The 22,394-nt window shown below is 35.7% G+C and overlaps 1 long non-coding RNA gene across 1 annotated transcript in view; it reads right to left on the reverse strand.

Annotated features, from left to right (window-relative positions):
* Window positions 1-4,154: 4,154 nt before the first annotated feature.
* The window catches only part of LOC123852303 (uncharacterized), a 42,425-nt gene continuing 24,185 nt past the window's right edge, over window positions 4,155-22,394 (reverse strand). Inside the window, exons 4-5 of the long non-coding RNA XR_006792860.3 lie at window positions 19,025-19,136; window positions 4,155-4,467 (exon numbers count right to left, since the gene is read on the reverse strand). This is a non-coding gene — a long non-coding RNA (uncharacterized LOC123852303). The remainder of the gene's footprint in view (window positions 4,468-19,024; window positions 19,137-22,394) is intronic.

Here is a 22,394-nt window from a genome sequence, read left to right on the forward strand (position 1 = left end):
TTTAGTAGATATGTAAATAATTTCAAGAGATTTCAAAAGAGATAGGACCACATAGCCAATAAAAGGACACAGGTTTAAGTACTTAAAATCAACAGCAAGCATTACAATTTTAAAATTTTCTGTGAGGCATTTCCAAGATTTCTTAAAAAGTGCACTTTCCCTTTTGCACAGAAAATTTACTTTCTAAATGTATTTGTTCTGAGGGAAATTATCTCTTAAAAAGTACAGGGAGGTGAATAAACCTCTATTTGTTAAATATTTATTAAAGTCAGGTATGAGGTCAGATGGTTCTCGTATACTATTTCAGTCTTTGAGGGAGTGTTCTATTACAAGTAACATGCTCAAGGTCACAGAAATGATAAATAGCAAAGTCTATCTTCTGATCTAGTTGGAGGAATATGAGCGCAAGCAAAACAAATCAGAGGTTACTGTATTTGTGGTGAATTGTCTGCAAAGATGAATGGCAACAACTTCTAGGACGTCCCTGTGTGTGCATATGGCTCTTTCCATAAAGCCATGGGGCCAGTTTCCTCTTCTCTTGAATAAATCCACATACTCTGGAATGGCCCTTTGACCCTCTTGGACCAGTAGAATCTGGAGGGGGGTAGATTGTGTGACTCCCCAGGAATCTTCCTGAAAGTCAACATCCATGTGAAGAAACTCAAGCCTGACTACTTGAAGTCAACCAGAGGCCTAGCCAACAAATTGCCACTCCTCAACCCCTGTAAGGTATCAGAGATGGGAGCGAGGTCATCTTGGACACTCTGGCCCCAGTGATCTCTCTGTGGAATGTGCTGCTGGAGTAACCACAGCCACCTCCATTTAAAACAGAAAACCATCCCACTGAACCCAGCAAACCCACAGAACTGTGATAAACAACTTATAAATTTTGTAGGCAATTAAATATTTGGGTAATTCATTTTGCATCAAGACCTATCTCAAACATACATTGGTCCCTGGAAGTGAGGTGCTGCCATAACAAAACCCTAAAATCGGTGGCATTGGATTAGGGACCATGGACAAGTAAATGCCAAAAGGACAGCAAAGAGATTGTCGGTGATGGCTGCAAGATTGGGGACAAGATTGTTACTGGAGGCTGGAGAAAAGGAGACTCAGTGTAATGCATGGTTGTAACCATTAGCGGTCGTGTTACCTGTGAGAACATGGAAAATCTAACACCGTGTAACGAACTTGTGAGCCAAACTAACAAAATTTCCAGGCAGAATGTTAAAGTGACAAATGTCTTCTGTTAGCCATGTATGATAAGCAGTTGTATGAGGAAAAACAAGCTAAACATTGATTTAGTTTTCATGCAGATTTTACAGGAAATAGAGAAGGGAGTCTCAAAGTAAGATTGTCTCCAGGTGCAGATAAAATCAAATTGACAATAACACCTTTTATAAGGCAGGGCTTAATAGCAGTTCATAGGTAGACAAAGAATATAAAAATCTTAAGAGTATTATGTATAGCAGCCTGACAAGCACCAAGAAGAGAGAAATCTGTCTCAAAAGGACGGTAGCTATGGTTTGTGGGACATAGCTGTAGTAAGTACTGATAAGGTTCATATAAAACTCTTAAAGGTTTAAAGGGGGTACTACCAGGAAAATCACCACCAGGTTGAATTAAAATAAAGAGTTAAAAATGAAAAGAGACCTCTACTTTCCCAGTATTCTATGGTGAGGCTGTGGGAGAAGAGCTAATTGACAGCAAACTTGACCCTTTCTTTGAAAGAAGGATGAGTATGCGGGCAAGCAAGAGTCCAGAGTATAAAGCTGCAATCATGCTACCTCTTGGGAACTAGCTACCATTTAAGAAGCACAGACTGTGCTACCGAGTGGTGAGAAATGAACGACATGGGGGAAAATGCCTGGGCCACAGAAACCCCAGCCCCTCCAGGGATCTGAGTGAGGCCATCTTGGACATCCCAGCCACAGTCAGACTCCCGGTTCAATGTAACCACAGACCAATATCACACAGGGAAAACCAACTTTTCAGCACAGTCTACCCACCAAAACCTGAACAGTGAGAAATCACTGCTGTTCCAGCCACTGAGTTTTGGACTAATTTGCTGCATAGCAAGCTAGAATTAAAACAAAAATTTTGTTCCCAACATTTAGTAAGGAAATCATTGAGGCAACTGACAGTCCAAAACCATTACCTGCACAAACCAAATGTCCACTATGCAAATCCCAGTCCTGAGGAGGATTTACCCAGAAAGCTGGGGTGTGCTTTCTTCCACAATCCTGTCCACTTAACCAACTGTACCTCCATTTCTTCATTTGGTTCATGAGGATAATAACAGGCCCCATCACATAACTCTTGTGGAGATTAAATGAGTTGACCTATATGAAGTGCCTAGAATAATGCTTTGCATACAGTAGCCCTGTAAGTGGTAGCTGTCAGTAAGAGTCTGTATTGAGATCCTAGATTGCTGCCTCATCTGCCTATCACAATAGTTGAGCTTTAGAGTAAAAAAAGGACATGATATAATGAGGATAGAGAAGCCCACTTCTTTTTTAGCTCTGGGAACCCAATTTTAAGAAAAGCTTTTTCAGTTCTCCTTTATGTGCTTCAGTATGGATCGTGTGCAAGGAACTGCTACAGAACATAAATCTGAATTGAGGAAGGGAGGTGGGGAGACTCTTGTTTTTTACAAGCATCTGGGATCTCAGGAGGAAGATAGCTCATGTTGTCCCATATTCACCTGGGACACAACTACAGAAAAACTGAGAAACGTGGTCAGGCAGAGGGAGGTGCTAATATTTAACTTCTCAAAACTGCATTCAGTTCTCATAGGGGTTGTGGCTGAAAGGAGAGCCCATCCTGAAGGTTCCATTGTATGAATCACTCAGTCTGTTGGTTCATAGGGGATGTGCTGGGATACAACTCAAGTTGTACCAGAAAGAGCCAAGATGGGGCCAGTTTAGAAAGATGAATGTTGAGCAAAAAGAAGAGAGTTCACATTTCAGCATCACAGTGCTTCAGAGCATCCAGGGACAAAATGGACTAGATCCCACCATACAGACCAACAAATACCCACCAGTGCATGCTTAAGGGCCAGCATAAGGCTGACAACTGGCCTCTTTGCCCCAGATCTCAGAGTCTCCCTTAGTCATACCTTCCCCAAATTAGAGAAAGAAACAGGGATAAAAGGGAAAGATGGGTGAACAAAACACAGAGACAGCTAATTCGTCAGACAAAAGTAAGCTTTATTCACTAATCAATTAGTAAGTTTCATTTTTTCCCCACTAATTGAGAGATAAACACCATGTATATTATTTTACAAGTCTGCTTCATTTGGAAGTAGCTATCTAGGATTCCATAGTGGGATTTTTTAAAGTAAATTTCTTTATCTTAAAAACTAAACTTAAATATAAAGTAGTTAACTATACTATATAAAAACATTTTAAAGACCTATTCCTCCAAGTAAAAGTTCATACTTTGTTCATACCACTCACAGGGATATCACAGCTTTATTGCAGCCTGATTTATACCTAGATAAAATACTTTTCAACACTGGTGGACTTTTCTATGATTTTACTGCAAAATGATGGTCCAGATAAAAGCCAGAAGCCTTCTTAGTTTCTCAGAGGTACTTATAGCTTTTCCATAGCTTTAATCACAGGTGATCTATTACTTTTCTGAGAGTATTTGTATCAATATGAGTGTAAATCTTAGCTTGCTCTGTCAGTCTCCTTTTAATACAGATCATGTTGTTTGACACCTCTGTCTACTTTTGCCCTGAAGATCCTTTTGCCTTTCAGGAATTTTACACCTTTTAGAACTAGTTTTTAAGATGACATTTAAATTGTGTTTACCATAACATGAAACATTTATTGGACAAAAAATAATAAAGGCTAAGAAGTCCATCAATTCAGGGCGCCTGGGTGGCTCAGTCAGTTAAATGTCTGCCTTCGGCTCAAGTCACGGGAGCCTGCTTCTCCCTCTCCCTTTGCCTCTTCCCTCTGCTTGTGCTCTCGCTCAAATAAATAAATCTTTTTTTAAAAAGTCCAATTGAAATATTAAGTGACTTTGAGTTTCTTTCATTAATATTTCTAACTAATGAAAATGTTATTGATATATAAGAAAATATGGGAAAAAAGATAGCAGTATTTTCTTATCTAAGGGTTCATTTTTTTTTTTTTTTTTTTTTTTTTTAGATTTTATGTATTTATTTGACAGAGAGAAAGAGAGCAAGCACAAGCAGTGGGGAAAGACAGAGGGAGAGGGAGAAGCAGTTTCCCCACTGAGCAGGGAGCCCGATGTGGAGCTTGATCCCATGACCTGAGCCGAAGGTAGACGCCCAACCAACTGAGCCACCCAGGCACCCCTAAGGGTTCATTCTTGAAATCAACGTATTTTCTGAAATAATTTGTAAGTGCCTGAGTTTGCTTTCCAAGTTTTCATTTGTCTCTGTTCATCTCGAGATCCCTGGAGCTTATAGATCTGATTCAGGAAATCATCAAGCTGAAAGCAAAGCAGAAAATGTTTGACTTAAAATGATTGAAATGAGAGAATCCTTTTACAAACAAATTCGGTTTTTAGGTGATATTCTTTAAAAAAAAATTTTTTTTTAACATTGAGTATAGTTGATCCCAATGCCACATTAGTTTCCGGTATCCAACATAGTGATTCAATCCTCTATATGTTAGGCTATGCTCACCCCAAGTATAGCTCCCATCTGGCACCATACAACGCTATCACAACACAATTAACTATATCCCCTATGCTATATCTTTTATATCTGTGACGTGTTGCATAACAGGAAGCCTGTATTTCCAACTCTCCTTCACCCATTTTGCCCATCCCCCTACTTGCCTCCCCTCTGGCAACCAACCCTTCTCTTTATTTATAAGTCTGATTCTGCTTTTTGTGTATTCATTTAGATTCCACCTGTAAGTGAAATCATATGGTATTTGCTTTTGACTTACTTCACTTAGCACAAATACCCTCTTGGTCCATTCATGTTGTTGTGAATGGCAAATCTCATCCGTTTTATGGCCGAATAAAATCCCATTATGTATATATACTACCACTTGTTTTATCTTTTCACTTATGAATGAACATACCTGGAGTTGCTTCCATATCTTGGCAATTGTAAATAATGCTTTAATAAATAGAGGGGTGTATATATCTTTTTAGATTAGTGTTTCCATATTCTTTGGGTGAATACTCAGTAGTAGAATTACTGGATCCTATGGTAATTCTTTTTAATTATACTTTAATTTATTGGATAATATAATATAAATATGGATAATATATTTAATTACCAATACTGTTTTCCAAGTGGCTGCATCAGTTCTCATTCCCACCAACAGTGCCCAGGAGTTCCTTTTTCTCCACATCCTTGCCAATACTTGTTGTTTCTTCTGTTTTTGAGTTTGGCCATTTTGACAGGTGTGAGATGGTATCTCATTGTGATTTTGATTTGCATTTCCCTGATGATGAGTGATGATGAACATCTTTTCATGTGTCTGTTGACCATCTGTATGTATCTTTGGAGAAATGTCTGTATATGTCTTCTGCCCTATTTTATTTTATTTTATTATGTTAATCACCGTATGTTACATCATTAGTTTTTGATGTAGTGTTCCATGATTCATTGTTTGCGTATAACACCCAGTGCTCCATGTAGTACGTACCCATCACCAGGCTAACCCATCCCCCCACCCCCCTCCCCTCTAGAACCCTCAGTTTTGTTTCTCAGAGTCCATAGCCTATCATGGTTCGTCTCCCCCTCTGATCTCCCCTCCTTCATTTTTCCCTTCCTGTTTTTTTCTTCTTCTTCTTCTTCTTCCTTCCTTCTTCCTTCTTCCTCTTCCTCTTCTTCTTCTTCACATACAATGTATTACTTGTTTCAGAGGTACAGGTCTGTGATTCAACAGTCCTACAAATTCACAGTGCTCACCATAGCACATACCCTCCCCAATGTCTATCACCCAGTCACCCCATCCCTCCCACCCCCCACCACTCCAGCAACCCTCAATTTGATTCTGAGATTAAGAATTGCTCATATCAGGGCACCTGGGTGGCTCAGTCGTTAAGCATCTGCCTTCGGCTCAGGTCATGATCCCAGGGTCCTGGGATCGAGTCCCACATCGGGCTCCCTGCTTGGCAGGAAGCCTGCTTCTTGCTCTCCCACTCCCCCTGCTTGTGTTCCTGCTCTCACTGTCTCTCTCTCTGTCAAATAAATAAATAAAATCTTTAAAAAAAAAAAAGAATTCCTCATATCAGTGAGATCATATGATACATGTCTTTTTTAAAGATTTTATTTATTAGAGAGGGAATGAGAGAGAGCAAGCACATGAGAGGGGGGAGGGTCAGAGGGAGAAGCAGACTCCCTGCCGAGCAGGGAGCCGGATGCGGGACTCGATCCAGGGACTCCAGGATCATGATCTGAGCCGAAGGCAGTCGCCTAACCAACTGAGCCACCCAGGCACCTGATACATGTCTTTCTCTGATTGACTTATTTCGCTTAGCATAATACCCTCTAGTTCCATCCATGTTGTTGAAAATGGAAAGATTTAATTGTCCATCTGTTGATGGACATCTTGGCTCTTTGCATAGTTTGGCTATTGTGGACATTGCTGCTATAAACATCGGGGTGCACGTACCCCTTCAGATCCCTACATTTGTTATCTTTGGGGTAAATACCCAGTAGTGCAATTGCTGGATCGTAGGGTAGCTCTATTTTCAACTTTTGAGGAACCTCCACACTGTTTTCCAGAGTGGTTGGACCAGGTTGCATTCCCACCAACACTGTAGGAGGGTTCCCCTTTCTCCACATCCCCGCCAACATCTGTCGTTTCCTGACATGTAAACTTTAGCCATTCTGACTGGTGTGAGGTGGTATCTCATTGAGGTTTTGATTTGGATTTCCCTGATGCCGAGTGATGCTGAGCACTTTTTCATGTGTCTATTGGCCATTTGGATGTCTTCTTTGGAAAAACGTCTGTTCATGTCTTCTGCCCATTTTTTGATTGGATCATTTGTTCTCTGGGTGTTGAGTTTAACAAGTTCTTTATAGATTTTGGATACTAGCCCTTTATCTGATATATCATTTGCAAATATCTTCTCCCATTCTGTCAGTTGTCTTTTGGTTTTGTTGGCTGTTTCTTTTGCTGTGCAAAAGCTTTTTATCTTGATGAAGTCCCAAGAGTTCATTTTTGCCCTTGCTTCCCTTGCCTTTGGTGATGTTTCTAGGAAGAAGTTGCTGCGCCTGAGGTCGAAGAGGTTGCTGCCTGTGTTCTCCTTTAGGATTTTGATGGACTCCTGTCTCACATTGAGGTCTTTCAACCATTTTGAGTCTATTTTTGTGTGTGGTGTAAGGAAATGGTCCAGTTTCATTCTTCTGCATGTGGCTGTCCAATTTTCCCAACACCATTTGTTGAAGAGACTGTCTTTTTTCCATTGGACATTCTTTCCTGCTTTGTCAAAGATTAGTTGACCATAGAGTTGAGGGTCCATTTCTGGGCTCTCTATTCTGTTCCATTGATCTATGTGCCTGTTTTTGTGCCAGTACCATGCTGTCTTGATGATGGCAGCTTTGTAATAGAGCTGGAAGTCCGGAATTGTGATGCTGCCAGCTTTGGGTTTCTTTTTCAACATTCCTCTAGCTCTTCGGGGTCTTTTCTGGTTCCATACAAATTTTAGGATTATTTGTTCCATTTCTTTGAAAAAACTGGATGGTATTTTGATGGGGATTGCATTAAATGTGTAGATTGCTCTAGGTAGCATGGACATCTTCACAATATTTGTTCTTCCAATCCATGAGCATGGAACGTTTTTCCATTTCTTTGTGTCTTCCTCAATTTCTTTCATGAGTATTCAATAGTTTTCTGAGTACAGATCCTTTGTCTCTTTGGTTAGACTTATTCCTAGGTATCTTATGATTTTGGGTGCAATTGTAAATGGGATCGACTCCTTCATTTCTCTTTCTTCTGTCTTGTGGTTGGTGTATAGGAATGCCACTGATTTCTGTGCATTGATTTTCTATCCTGCCACTTTACTGAATTCCTGTATGAGTTCTAGCAGTTTTGGAGTGGAGTCTTTTGGGTTTTCCACATAAAGTATCATATCATCTGCAAGAGTGAGAGTTTGACTTCTTCTTTGCCGATTTGGATGCCTTTGATTTCTTTTTGTTGTCTGATTGCTGTGGCTAGGACTTCTAATACTATGTTGAATAGCAGTGGTGATAGTGGACATCCCTGCCGCGTTCCTGACCTTAGGGGGAAAGCTCTCAGTTTCTCCCCAATGAGAATGATATTTGCTGTGGGTTTTTCATAGATGGCTTTTATGATATTGAGGTATGTACCCTCTATCCCTATACTCTGAAGAGTTTTGATCTAGAAAGGATGCTGTATCTTGTCAAATGCTTTTACTGCATTGATTCAGAGGATCATATGATTTTTTTTTTTGATCATATGATTCTTGTTCTTTCTTTTATTAATGTATTGTATCACATTGATTTGTGGATGTTGAACCAACCTTACAGCCCAGGAATAAATCCCACATGGTCGTGGTGAATAATCCTTTTAATGTACTGTTGGATCTTATTGGCTGGTATTTTGGTGAGAATTTTTGCATCTGTGTTCATCAAGGATATTGGTCTGTAATTCTCCTTTTTGATGGGGTCTTTGTCTGGTTTCGGGATCAAGGTAATGGTGGCCTCATAAAACGAGTTTGAAAGTTTTCCTTCCATTTCTATTTTTTGGAACAGTTTCAGAAGAATAGGTATTAATTCTTCTTTAAATGTTTGTTAGAATTCCGGGCGCCTGGGTGGCTCAGATGGTTAAGCGTCTGCCTTCGGCTCAGGTCATGATCTCAGGGTCCTGGGATCAAGTCCCGCATCAGGTTCCCTGCTCAGTGCAGAGCCTGCTTCTCCCTCTCCCTCTGCACTCCCTCTGCTTGTGCTCTTCTATCTCTCGGTCAAATAAATAAATAAAATCTTTAAAAAAAAAAAAAGAATTCCGCTGGGAAGCCATCTGGCCCTGGGCTTTTGTTTGTTGGGAGATTTTTGATAACTGCTTCCATTTCCTTACTGGTTATGGGTCTGTTCAGGTTTTCTATTTCTTCCTGGTTCAGTATTGGTGGTTTATACGTCTCTAGGAATGCATCCATTTCTTCCAGATTATCTAATTTTCTGGCATAGAGTTGCTCATAATATGTTCTTATAATTGTTTGTATTTCTTTGGTGTTGGTTGTGATCTCTCCTCTTTCATTCATGATTTTGTTGATTTGGGTCCTTTCTCTTCTCTTTTTGGTAAGTCTGGCCAGGGGTTTATCAGTCTTGTTAATTCTTTCAAAGAACCAGCTCCTAGTTTCGTTGATCTGTTCTGTTCTTTGGTTTCTATTTCATTGATTTCTGCTCTGATCTTTATTATTTCTCTTCTCCTGCTGGGTTTAGGCTTTATTTGCTGTTCTTTCTCCAGTTCCTTTAGGTGTAGGGTTAGGTTGTGTATTTGAGACCTTTCTTGTTTCTTGAGAAAGGCTTGTATTGCTATATACTTGCCTCTTAGGACTGCCTTTGCTGCATCCCAAAGATTTTGAACAGTTGTGTTTTCATTTTCATTGGTTTCCATGAATTTTTTTAATTCTTCTTTAATTTCCTGGTTGACCCATTCATTCTTTAGTAGGATGCTCTTTAGCCTCCATGTATTTGAGTTCTTTCCAACTTTCCTCTTGTGATTGAGTTCTAGTTTCAAAGCATTGTGGTCTGAAAATAGGCAGGGAATGATCCCAATCTTTTGGTACCAGTTGAGACCTGATTTGTGACCTAGAATGTGATCTGGAGAATGTTCCATGGGCACTAGAGAAGAATGTGTATTCTGTTGCTTTGGGATGGAATGTTCTGAATTTATCTGAATTTAAAGACTTTATTTCCTTGTTGATCTTCTGCTTATATGATCTGTCCATTTTAGTGAGGGGGGTTTTAAATTCCCCCACTATTATTGTATTGTTGATGTGTTTCTTTGATTTTGTTATTAATTGGCTTATATAATTGGCTGTTCCCATGTTAGGGGCATAGATATTTATAATTGTTAGATCTTCTTGTTGGATAGACTCTTTAAGTATGATATATTGTCCTTCCTCAGCTCTTATTATAGTCTTCGGTTTAAAATTTAATTTGTCTCATATAAGGATTGCCACCCCAGCTTTCTTTTGATGTCCATTAGCATGGTAAATGGTTTTTCATCCCCTCACTTTCAATCTGGGGGTGTCTTTGGGTCCAAAATGAGTCTCTTGCAGACAGCATATCAATGGGTCTTGTTTTTTATCCAATATGATGGGCCTTTGTCTTTTGATTGGGGCATTTAGCCCATTTACATTCAGGGTAACTATTGAAAGATAGGAATTTAGTGCCATTGTATTGCCTGTAAGGTGACTGTTACTGTATATTGTCTGTGTTCCTTTCTGGCCTATGTTACTTTTAGGCTCTCTCTGCTTAGAGGACCCCTTTCAATATTTCTTGTAGGGCTGGTTTCATGTTTGCAAATTCCTTTAGTTTTTGTTTGTCCTGGAAACTTTTATCTCTCCTTTTATTTTCAATGACAGCCTAGCTGGATATAGTTTTCTTGGCTGCATATTTTTCTCATTTAGTGCTCTGAATATATCATGCCAGTCCTTTCTGGCCTGCCAGGTCTCTGTGGATAGGTCTGTTGTCAGTCTAATGTTTCTACCATTGTAGGTTACAGATCTCTTGTCCCAAGTTGCTTTCAGGATTTTCTCTTTGTCTCTGAGTATCATAAGTTTTACTATTAGATGCCGGGGTGTTGACCTATTTATATTAATTTTAAGGGGGGTTCTCTGTGCCTCCTGGATTTTGATGCCTGTTTCCTTCCCCAAATTAGGGACATTCTCTGCTATAATTTGCTCCAATATACCTTCTTCCCCTCTTTCTCTTTCTTCTTTTTCTGGGATCCCAATTATTCTAATATTGTTTCATCTTATGGTATTACTTATTTCTCAAATTCTGCCCTCATAATCCAGTAGTTGTTTATCTCTCTTTTTCTCAGGTTCTTTATTTTCCATTATATGGTCTTCTATATCACTAATTCTCTCTTCTGTCTCATTTATCTTAGCAGTTAGAACCTCCATTTTGATTGCACCTCATTAATAGCCTTTTTGATTTCAACTTGGTTAGATTTTAGTTCTTTCATTTCTCCAGAAAGGGTTTCTCTAATAGCTTCCATGCTTTTTTCAAGCCCAGCTAGTATCTTTAAAATCATCATTCTGAACTCTAGTTCTGACATCTTACCAATGTCCTTATTGATTAGGTACCTGGCAGTACTGACTCTTGTTCTTTTTTTGTGGTGATTTTTTCCATCTTGTCATTTTGTCCAGAGGAGAATAGATGAATGAGAGAACAAAATGCTAACAGGGTAACAACGACCCCAGAAAAATATACACTAAACAAATCAGAAGAGACCTGAAACGGGAAAAGAAAGGGAAAGAAAGAAAAAAAGAAAAAGATAAAAACAAACAAGCAAACAAACAAAAAACAGAGTGTGTTCAAATATGATCAGGCTGGTGCATAGATCAGTGCCACACACTAGATTTTGGGTGTATTTTGGTCTGTTAGAAGAAAGTGCCTCTGGGACTATATCAAAAAGCTTCTGAACGGCAAAGGAAACAATCAACAAAACAAAAAAGGCAACCTAATAAATGGGAGGAGATTTTTGCAAATGGCATATTTGATAAGGGGTTAGTATACAATAAATAATATATATACTCAACACCAAAAAAATAATATAAATAAATATATATAATTTAAAAATGGGCAATGGGAGGAGCAAGTGTCTGAGGAGTAGGAGACCTAAATTTCGTCTGGTCCCAGGAATTCAGCTGAATAGGGATCAAACCATTCTGAACACCTATGAACTCAACAGGAGATCAAAGAAAAGAATAGCAGCAACACTCTGAACAGAAAAGTGACCACTTTTCCTACTGGAAAGTAGGACGTGCAGAGAAGTGAATCCGAGGCGATATTTGGGAAGATAGACTGAGGGGGAGGGGGCCTCACTCTATCACTTCTGGCAAGTGATAGAGCAGCAGAGTACAAAATTGGAACTTTTAGAAGTCTGCTCCACTGAGGGACGTGATACCTCCAGTTTTGTTCTTAAGATCACTTTGGCTATTTGGGTTTTTTTGTGGTTCCATATAAATTTTAGGATTTTTTTCTTTAGTTCTGTGAAAAATGCTGTTGGTATTTAGATAGGAATTACATTGAATCTGGAGATTGCTTTAGGTAGTATAGACATTTTAACAATATTCTTCCATCCATGAGCATGGGATACCTTCCCATTTGTTTCTGTCACCATTAATTTCTTTTATCAGTGTTTTATGGTTTCCAGAATACAGCTCTTTCAATTCCTTGGTTAAATTTATTCCTAGGTATTTTATTCTTTTTGGTGCAATTGTAAATGAAATTGTTTTCTTAATTTCTCTTTCTACTGCTTCATTTTTAGTGTTTGTAAATGCAACTGATTTATGGATATTAATTTTGTATCCTGCAACTTTACTGAATTCATATATTCTAATAGTTTTTTGGTGGAGTCTTTAGGGTTTTCTGTATAGTATCATGTCTTCTGCAAATAGCAGTGGTTTAACGTCTTCCTTTCCAATATGGATGGCTTTTCTTTTTCTTTTCTTTTTAATATAATTACCAGGGCTAGGACTTCCAGTATGGTGTTGAATAAAAGTCGAAAGAGTGGATATCCCTGTCCTGTTCCTGATCTCAGAGAAAAAACTATTTTTCATCTTTGAGTATGATGTTAGCTGTAGGTTTTTCATAGAGGGATTTTATTATGTTGAGTTATGTTCCCTCTAACCCACTGTGTTGAGAGTTTTTATCATGAACATATGTTGACTTTTGTCAAATGCTGCTTCTGCTTTGGTTGAGATGGTATGGTTTTTATCCTTTGTGTTGTTGATGTGGTATATCATGTTAATTGATTTGCAATTGTTGAACCATCCTTGCATCCCTGTAATAAATCCCATTTGATTGTGATGATCCTGTTAATGTATTGTTGGATTTGGTTTGCTAATATTTAGTTGATTTTTGCATCTATGTTCATCAGGGATATTGGCCTGTAGTTTTCTTTTTTTGTGGTGTCTTTGTTTTGGTACCAGAGTAATGCTGGCCTTGTAGAATGTATTTGGAAGCTTTCCTTCCTTTTCTATTTTTTGAAATAACTTGAGGGCAATAGGTATTAGCTCTTTAAATGTTTGGTAGGAGTCACATAGGAATCTATTTGGTCCTGGAAATCTATTTTTTGGTATTTTTCTGATTGCTGATTCCATTTTGTTACTAGTAATAAGTCTATTCAGGTTTTCTATTTCTTGATTCAGTGTTAGAAGTTTGTATACTTTTAGGACTTTATTCATTTCTTCTAGGTTGTCTAATTTGTTGGCCTACAATTTTTCATAGTAGTCCCTTTAGTCCTTTGTATTTCTCTGTGTTAGTTTTTACTTGTCTTTGTTTTTATTTTGGGTCCTCTTTTCTTTTTTAGTCTGGCTGAAGATTGTTATCTTTTCAAAGAACCAGCTCCTGGTTTCATTGATCTTTTCTATTTTTTAAAAAAGTTTTTATGTCATTTAGTTCTGCTCCGATCCTTATTTTCTTCCTTCTACTCACCTTGAGTTTTTTTTTTTCTCTCCTAGTTCCTTTAAATGTAAGTTTATATTATCTGAGATATTTCCTATTTTTTGAGCTAGGCCTATATTGCTATATATTTCCCTCTTAAAACTGCTTTTTCTGTGTCCCAAAGTTTTTGGACTGTGTGTTTTCATTTTCCTCCACCTATTTTTTTAATTTTTACCTTGTTGTTTGTTGATGCATTTGTTGTTTAGTATCATGTTCTTTAACCTCCACATGTTTGTATTTTTTCCATGTGATTGATTTCTCATTTCATACCACTGTGGTTGAAAAAGATGCATGATATGATTCAAACTTATTAAATTTACTGAGACTTGTTTTGTGGCCTAACATGTGATCTATCCTGGAGAATGTTCCATGTGCACTTATAAAGAATGTATATTCTGTTTTTTGGGGATGGAATATTCTGTATATATCTGTTATGTCCATCTAGTCTAAAGTGTTGTTTGAAGGCACTATTGTATGACACACTCTTATGCATGAGTTTCTTTTGTATATATACATGAGTATATGAGAATATTCATTTACTTTCAATAACAATTAATACATGTATTCAATAAAATAAACATCTATATGGAGTCTAGAGTATTTGAACAAATCCTTTCTATTTAGGCACTCTCCTTTTCTACCCTTTCCTCCCCTAAGTCAGTCACTATACTGGAACTTGTACTTACTATTCCCATGATTTTGAAAATATATAGTTTTAACATGTATAAATATATATATTTAGATATATTTAAACATAACATGTGTTTATACATACACATATGCTAAGTGTATGTATATGTGCAAATATAAATATTAAAAACTAAAGGAAACATTACATTTTAACTTCAATATACAAAAATTTGGTTATCATGCTGTATGCAATGTTTAGATACTTGTTTTTTAATTCAGTTGCTAAAACTTATTTATGTCTCACTGTAGTCTATTGGTTGTATATGTTTTGCATTATAGCACTGCATAAATATGCTATGACATTAAACCACCCTCCTGTCCATCAGTGTTAGTTTGTAGCCTTGTGTTGCTCTGAATATCCTTGTATATACCTCCCGATGCATATGGGCAAAGTTTTCTTTTGAGATAACTAGGAGGAGAGTTACTAAGTTATAACTTTATACCATCATGTCTCCTAAAATGGTTTAGTAATTTACCTCTCATGAACAATCACAAGTTGTGAGATACTAAAACTTTGCCTATCTGGTTAATAACATATTTGATACATCTTTAATGTTTTCTTTTGTGTTTATTCCAATTTACGCTCATTCTATTTGGAGATTTTCCTTTTTTTCTCATCTGTACATTATTACATTATAATCTTGGAACACTTATAACAAAGGATGAATATAAAGTGTCTCCACCTAGTATATATCAACTTTATAACTTATTTTTCCATTTTATTTAAGATATCTTTGAGGAATATTTTGTTAAATAAAATTTGTCAATATTTTCTTATATTAGAATGTATTTAAAAATGCTAAAAATACTTCCTTACTCAGTTTAGAGAAATATTAATCTATTTTGTACTAAAATTTGTTAAAGTTTTGCATTTGTCATTTGAGAGAGAGAGCGAGCGAGCGAGCACGGGGAGAGGGGCGGGGAGAGAGAGTCTTAATCAGACTCTGCATTCAGCATGGAGCCTGATGCAGGGCTTGATCTTAAGACCCTGAGATCACAACCTGAGCCAAAATGAAGTCAGATGCTTAATTAACCCACTTAGGTGCCCCTGGGTTAATTTTTATGTATGAGGTAAGATAGATATGCAATCTACTTTTCTATATAGAGGAAATATATCAAATTTGTCAGATATAAAAATTCTATATATTCTGTGCATCAAATTTCCTCTATGAAATCTATGGGTCTGTTTTTGGGGGTTACTTTATTTGTCCCTTTTTCCTATGAATTTCTAGGGCCTGCATTATAAACCTTTATATGTAATAGGGTAGGCTCTCTTCTAGCTTTTTTTCCTCAGAAATATAAAAGGTATTATTGATTCTTCATAATTTTGGAAACAACACAGTTATTCATGTTTCCATGAGCCACCTGATTTGTATTTAGCCCAGAATTATATTCTATAGGATAATTTGACATTATTTCAATATTTAATGTTTTAATTTCCATGAACATAGTATGTTTAAAATTTTTTAGGCCATCCTTATTCATTAGAAATTGTATACTACATTTTATTTATTTCTAAGAATTTTATATTTATATTTATTTATAATATATGTTTATATATTTATAATGGGGTATTTAAATTTTTTTCTAAATTTTGTTGATGTATAGTATTTAATTAAATCTTATTAACTGAATTATTTTATAAAACTTACATCTTGCTAAACATTCCTTGTATTCCTAAAAATTAGTTGACATTTTCCTTTTTTCTGATATAGGGTAATTATTTTAAAGGTTTCATTTTGAAATGTGACTTTAAGCTTTGAAATGAAACCGTCATTAATTTTTTTTATTTGTGTAATACAGCAAGTTTCTTATGCAGAGAGTCTCAAATTCCTCTTGTTTAGAAGGGTTATAATACTAGCACTTATTTTACAGGCTTGTTAAGAAGATGAAGTAAGATGTTACATATAAAACACATAGTGTGGTACTGGGTATGCAGTAAGTATTCAATATATGTTAACTAATCTAAACTTGTTTTATTAGAAGCATAATCATGATTAAAATCTAGAGTAATTCTTGTGGCACCATTGGTTCAGCATCTGACTCTGGGTTTCAGCTTAGGTCATGACCTCAGGGTCCTGAGACCGAGCCCTGGATCAGGCCCCATGCTCAGCGTGGAGTCTGCTTAAGACTCTCTCCCTTTGCCACCTCCCCATAAAATAAATAAATCTTTAAAGTCTAGAGTTACTCTGAGTCCTGCAATTATGAGTAATGCTTAGCTACCGTATGGCATCATCGTGACTGGGAATGCTAATGCAGTAAAATGTGGAAGTCACTTTAAAAATAGAGCAAGACTTAAGGTGATGCCTAGAATGTAACAGAAATGGTAGAATCAGAAATTAGACATTTTCAAGAAGTACAGCACACGTGATGATCTAATCCTACTGAAATTTTATTCTCTCTCTGTAGTTACAAGTTGTAATGCTCAAGCCTTGTGAGTTGAAGGACAACCCTGTGTGCAAGAGTCTCCTTCAACTCTTGGTTCATAAACAATATCAAGTTTCTGGAAATGCAAGCTTAAGCGATGGACCCTGGCACACTCTGAACAAGGTGTGAGTTCTTGGCTTTGAAATAAAAATATATCTTCTTCAAATATTATTGAGTTTCTCCAATTTAAACATTAAGTATTTTTAGTTTTACCATCCTTTTCCTCACAATAATTGCTAGCAACCCTAGTCCTTCAATGGAATATTTCAAAATCTTATGGAGATTTCCATGCATATGCAACTTTAAGACAAAATCTTGCCTCTCCAGATTTCTGCTCTATTGTACCATAGAAAATAATTTTAGTATTTAACAAAATTGTAAGAGTAATCAAATCTTCCTTATTATGTACAAAGTCAGAGTACTCCTAAAAACCTGGTCCCAATTCCCTAATCCCTTAGGCCAGTGTTATTCAAGTTAAATCACTTTAAACATTAGAAAGAATTATACATAGTTAAGTTGGTATTATTTTCCAGGGAGAATAAAAAAGCTATTTTCTTCATACCCTCATGGGGGTAATACCATTCTATAAGCTCTTTTTATCAATTATTTTTGTTAAAGTATATAAAAATTAAATATTGTTTCTAAATTTCAAACATTCAGACATTTTTAGTAATACCCATTTTATTGACACCCAATTTTTAAGTTCATATACACCTAATATAACTACTTTTATATAATCTAAGTTTACTTTTTACCATAAAAATTCTCCCTTCTTAAACTTTCATAGATCTTTGCAGACCTCACTTTTTTTAGTTTCCACTTTATATAAATATTGAAAAAATTTTTATGGAACTGTTACATTTCTGCAGTTCTAATTTTGTCTGCATTTGTTAATATAACAGATATGTTAGGCTTATGTTGCATTTTAATCATATTTTACCTAAAGTTAGTTATTCAAATCAATATTGTTATCAATTTAATAGGTAAAGGTGACAAAAATATGTGAGTGCAATTATATACTAATTTTTCTCTTGATCATATAAAGTAATAGGCTAATAATAATGTTTGCCTAATAATATTCTGGAACCTCAGCTTAATTCACATTTTAATCCTCTTTCCTAAATATCTACTTGGCTAAACAGCACTTATTTGGCATTACAGTGTGAGTTCCAAGGACAGTTCCTAAATGACTTAATTATGAATGAGAAATATTATCTTTGAAATTTTTTTCTTTAAGGCATAATTTTTAGCTTGTATGCTTTCATTATAGATTTCAATATATGAATAGTAATATGGGATATATGGTAACTACTTAGAAAGCTTAATCACAGACTGGTATTATTAGCTTAAGGAATATTGCAGTTCAACTACATGAAAAAAAGTTTGAGTACAGTATGATACTATAATACATAAAAGTTATATTCACAATTAGAGTACCTGGAGTAAATAAGTTTTGTGATCGGTTTTGGAAATGTATACCAAAAGTGATGGTTTTTTATTTATCATTTAGTGAAAGGTCTGAAAAATACCAGAAAAACATAAAAGCTCTCTTAGTACAAATATTTTTCATTATGATCATGAAAAAGATTGACCTGAATGTATTACATTTAATTATAGTATTACATTTAATTATAGTCCATCACTCTGATAGAACATTCTGTAGACTTTAAAAAGTTTAGTTAGCTTTTATAAATCCTTATATTGTGAGTATGACATTTCTCATGTTAAACATAAAACTTTTATGTTTAGAAGTTTTGACATTTTCTAAATCTGTGCCATGCTTTCATAAATTTACAGTAAAAAAAAAAAAACTTTTAAGTAACTTCAAGGATGCTTTAAGTACAATGGAAAGTGCCCAAGGTGTAATCCAGGCCTTCTTAAGTCCTCATCTGGCTACCTCAAGGACTTGGCTAAAATGCAGACCATATTGCCCCACTAGACAAATCCCTTAATAGCCTCCAGTAGCTACAGAATGTATCTTAGTGACCAGGTTAGCCCATAAACCCTCTTCTATTTTCCTCTCTCACATTACCTCCTCCCAGGGTAACTGCAGGTTTTTTTTTGTTTTGTTTTGTTCCTCCAGCAACCCTGAACTTTCTGCAGTTCTCAGCATACAACACAGAGGGTTTGGTGGTGGGCATGTTCTCTTTTTTTCTTTTCCAAGGCCTTTACTTACATTCTATCTTCTCTCTGGAATGGACCACCCTACTCCTAAAATCCTTTAAAACAAGCTTCTTAAACTTTAACATCTTTATGAATTACCTTAGTGTCCTGTTAAAATGCAAATAATTCAGTTGGTCTCAGGTAAGCCTCAAGATTTTTGCATTTTGCCAAGTTCCCAGATGATACTGATGATGCTCATCCTTGGAATAATCTGTGAGTAGAAGTCAATACAATTACCCATGCTTGAATGATGTAGCTTTCCTTAGATATTCAGTTATAACTGTTATTTATATATTTATCAAGCTATACTGGTCATTTTCTGTTTCTCTTATAGACTGTGAACTTCTTGATAATGGTGTAGTCATATATTGTATGAGCATGTGTATACATATATATGGGGTGTGTCTATATACAATTTATATAAATACTAAAGTATATATATACTTTATATATACTTAACTTTCTCTGCCCCCAGCTGTGCACTAGATCCCATTTTCTTTCACCTGCTCAAGAATGTACATAGTTGCATCAGTATGTAGTGCTTGGTCATATATCATCTGGTTTCTTTCCCTATTTTATCATCATTCCCATTCGGGGCTTTCTACTGATTCTTCCTTCTGCCTAGAATCTTCTTTCAACAGATATTTGAATGATTAACATCTTTCATGCATTTACTCACATCTGAGACCAGACTCCATATTTAATATTGCAACCTGTTCCCAAAGCAAGAACACTGATTTTTTTTCTAACAGTTATATGATTTATATATTAGCTTAGTCTCTCTCCACTGGAATGTAAATTGCATGCAGAAAAGATATTCATTTTATTCATGTGTATATTTCTAGTGCTTGGAATAGTGTTTACATATTAAAAATAAGAATAAATGGATGATTGATGGGTTAAAGCAACAGATGCCCTTCCCCTCTTGTTAAGTCTTTGCCAAGAAAGTAGGCTGTAATTTAAAAAATTCTGTATCAATAGTATCCTAAAACTTTTACATGCTAGATAAATCCAATTCAACATATATTGTGAGTAGAGAATAATTGCTTTGTTCCTACTGCTACTCTGTCAAAGCTCCAGGCAGTCTGGCTAAAACCTGGGTAGATTCCCAAAAATTTATGATTCAAGAAAAATGTGTTCAAACCGTATCTTTATAATCTGGTCAAACTGGCAATATAACAAGGTCCAAACTATAGTCCAAGCCTTGGTAATATGGAGACAATGAGCCAGAAAAAAAAAAAAAAAGGCTGCAATTTCTGGAAAATACTAATTTCTACCATTGCAAAGAAAGGAAAATAATACAAAGGCTAGAAAAGGAAAGCTTGTTAGATGTTGCACATGGCAGTACATAAATCCTATTTTTACTTGTATTATAAATCTTTATCTAAATCTAACTGAAAACAGTTGATAATCAGTTTTGATACATCCTTCCATTAGCAACTGAACAGGACTGATTCCTGTCACAGAAATTTAACTGACAGGTTGAGCATGGAGTATTCTGGCAAGTCCTCCTGGCAAATCTGGTCCAACTCTGCTCCAGGGCATCCACAGTGGGATGTCTTTATAATCTCTCCAGGCTGGAATTTGATGAAGGTAAGAAGGAATGATGGCACAAATTCAAGTAAATATCCTATTCACAAATTCCCTAAATCTAACTCATGTAATGCAGAGCCTTTGTAAGCAATGAGTGGGTGTGACAACTTGCCAACTTCAAATAATTAACAGACTAAATCTTGTACAGATATTTATAATTGGAACTGAAGTATTCTGAACCATTTTATTAAGGATTATACAATATGCTCTTCTCCTTAAAAAAAAAAAGGCAAAAATCAATAGGAATATTTTACTAAAACTTCACTCACTGATCTCTAATGGAAAGTGGTTGCATTTTGAGAAGTTTATAGTTTGTGTTACATGATTCCACCTATTTTTCAATGTTAACGTTAACTTTAAGTCTTTAAATGTAATAATGCATTCCTAACTATATAGAAATTATCGAATGATTTAAATTCAGTGACTTCAAATTATTACCAAGGTATTCAAAAATTGAGATCTCATTTTATTTAAATATCTATGATCTAATATGATCTCATTTTGATAGAATATAAAATGTGTGATTTTATAACCTGTGATAAGTGTGATTTACCAGAATTATGTTTCCTCACTGACTTTTTTATACATATATCATTGAATTTCATAGAATTTTCAAGCTTCATGAAACTGGTCGCTAAATTTCTACCACGTTTTTTCCATGTAAAGTAAGTAGCTTCAGTGTCTCCTGGACAGTTGTTAAGATGCTTGAGGAAAGTGAAGCTAGCACTGGATAGAAACACTGCTGAAATAATTTATTGACCTTTGAGGTTCTATAAACTATAACTTTTCTAATGAGCTAAGGTGACAATACAATTGTTGTCAATATAAGGTTAGTGAAACTGAGTATATCTCAGCTAAATAACTTAATCTGTGACTTGTTTTTTAGAGCAAAAAGTATAATTTCTGCTTATAAATACATTGGTTTAATCCCCACAAGGTTCAGATCTGAGATATTCCCATTTTAAGGAAACTGTATTTTTGGAAACCTGGAGACCATTTTCTCTCTCTATGAAAGCCTTATAGTGCATGCAATGATAATAACATTTCCAATGATTTGAACCAATCATTTCTCCAGAGGCAGTTTTGCCTCAGCAACAAAAGCCAGAATAATTTCCAAGTGGTTGTTCTTTAGTGCCAGTTTTGGAGGCACATGTGGATAACATTCTTAACCAAAAAAAAAAAAAGTATGAAAACAATAGAAGAATTAGAAGAGAATAATAACTTTGGAGAACTGGCACTACCTGGTTTTAACACTTACTCAAAAACTATAGGATTCACAATTTTTAACTGGCAGGATACACATTTAGCTCAATGGAATAAAATTTGTGTCCACAGACCAGAAAGAAACTTACATTTGTGGTTAACTGGATATTGGCATGTTATTTCAATAAGAAAGAATAATCGTTTCAACAAATAGTTCTGGGCCAACTAGATATCCACAAGCAAAACATTGAAGTTGAACCCCTATCTCACCTCACCTCGTTTATAAAAATGAACTCAGAATGTACTATACATCTAAATATAAGACCTAAAACTATAAAACTCTTAGGACAAAATATGGTAGTAAATCTCTATTGCATTGAAAACAGAAAATTTTGATGAAACCAATTTGTTTTATGCTTTAAATAAAAGTGCCGAGAATTTGAAAAGACAACTACATAATGAGAAAATACTTGCAAATCCTATATCTGAGAAGGGACTTGTGTCCAGAATATACAAAAACAAAACAAAGACAAATAACCCAATTAGAAATGGGCAAAGTATCTGGATATATATTTTTCCCAAGAAAATATGCAAGTGACCCTTTAGTATATGAAAACATTAGTTATTAGGAAATTCAAATCAAAGCCACAATAAGATACCATGTCACCTCTAC

Source organism: Mirounga angustirostris, unplaced genomic scaffold, assembly GCF_029215605.1.
Source record: "Mirounga angustirostris isolate CCGP_5_RB_7025 unplaced genomic scaffold, mMirAng1.0.hap1 SCAF_14, whole genome shotgun sequence".
Classification (NCBI taxonomy): domain Eukaryota; kingdom Metazoa; phylum Chordata; class Mammalia; order Carnivora; family Phocidae; genus Mirounga; species Mirounga angustirostris.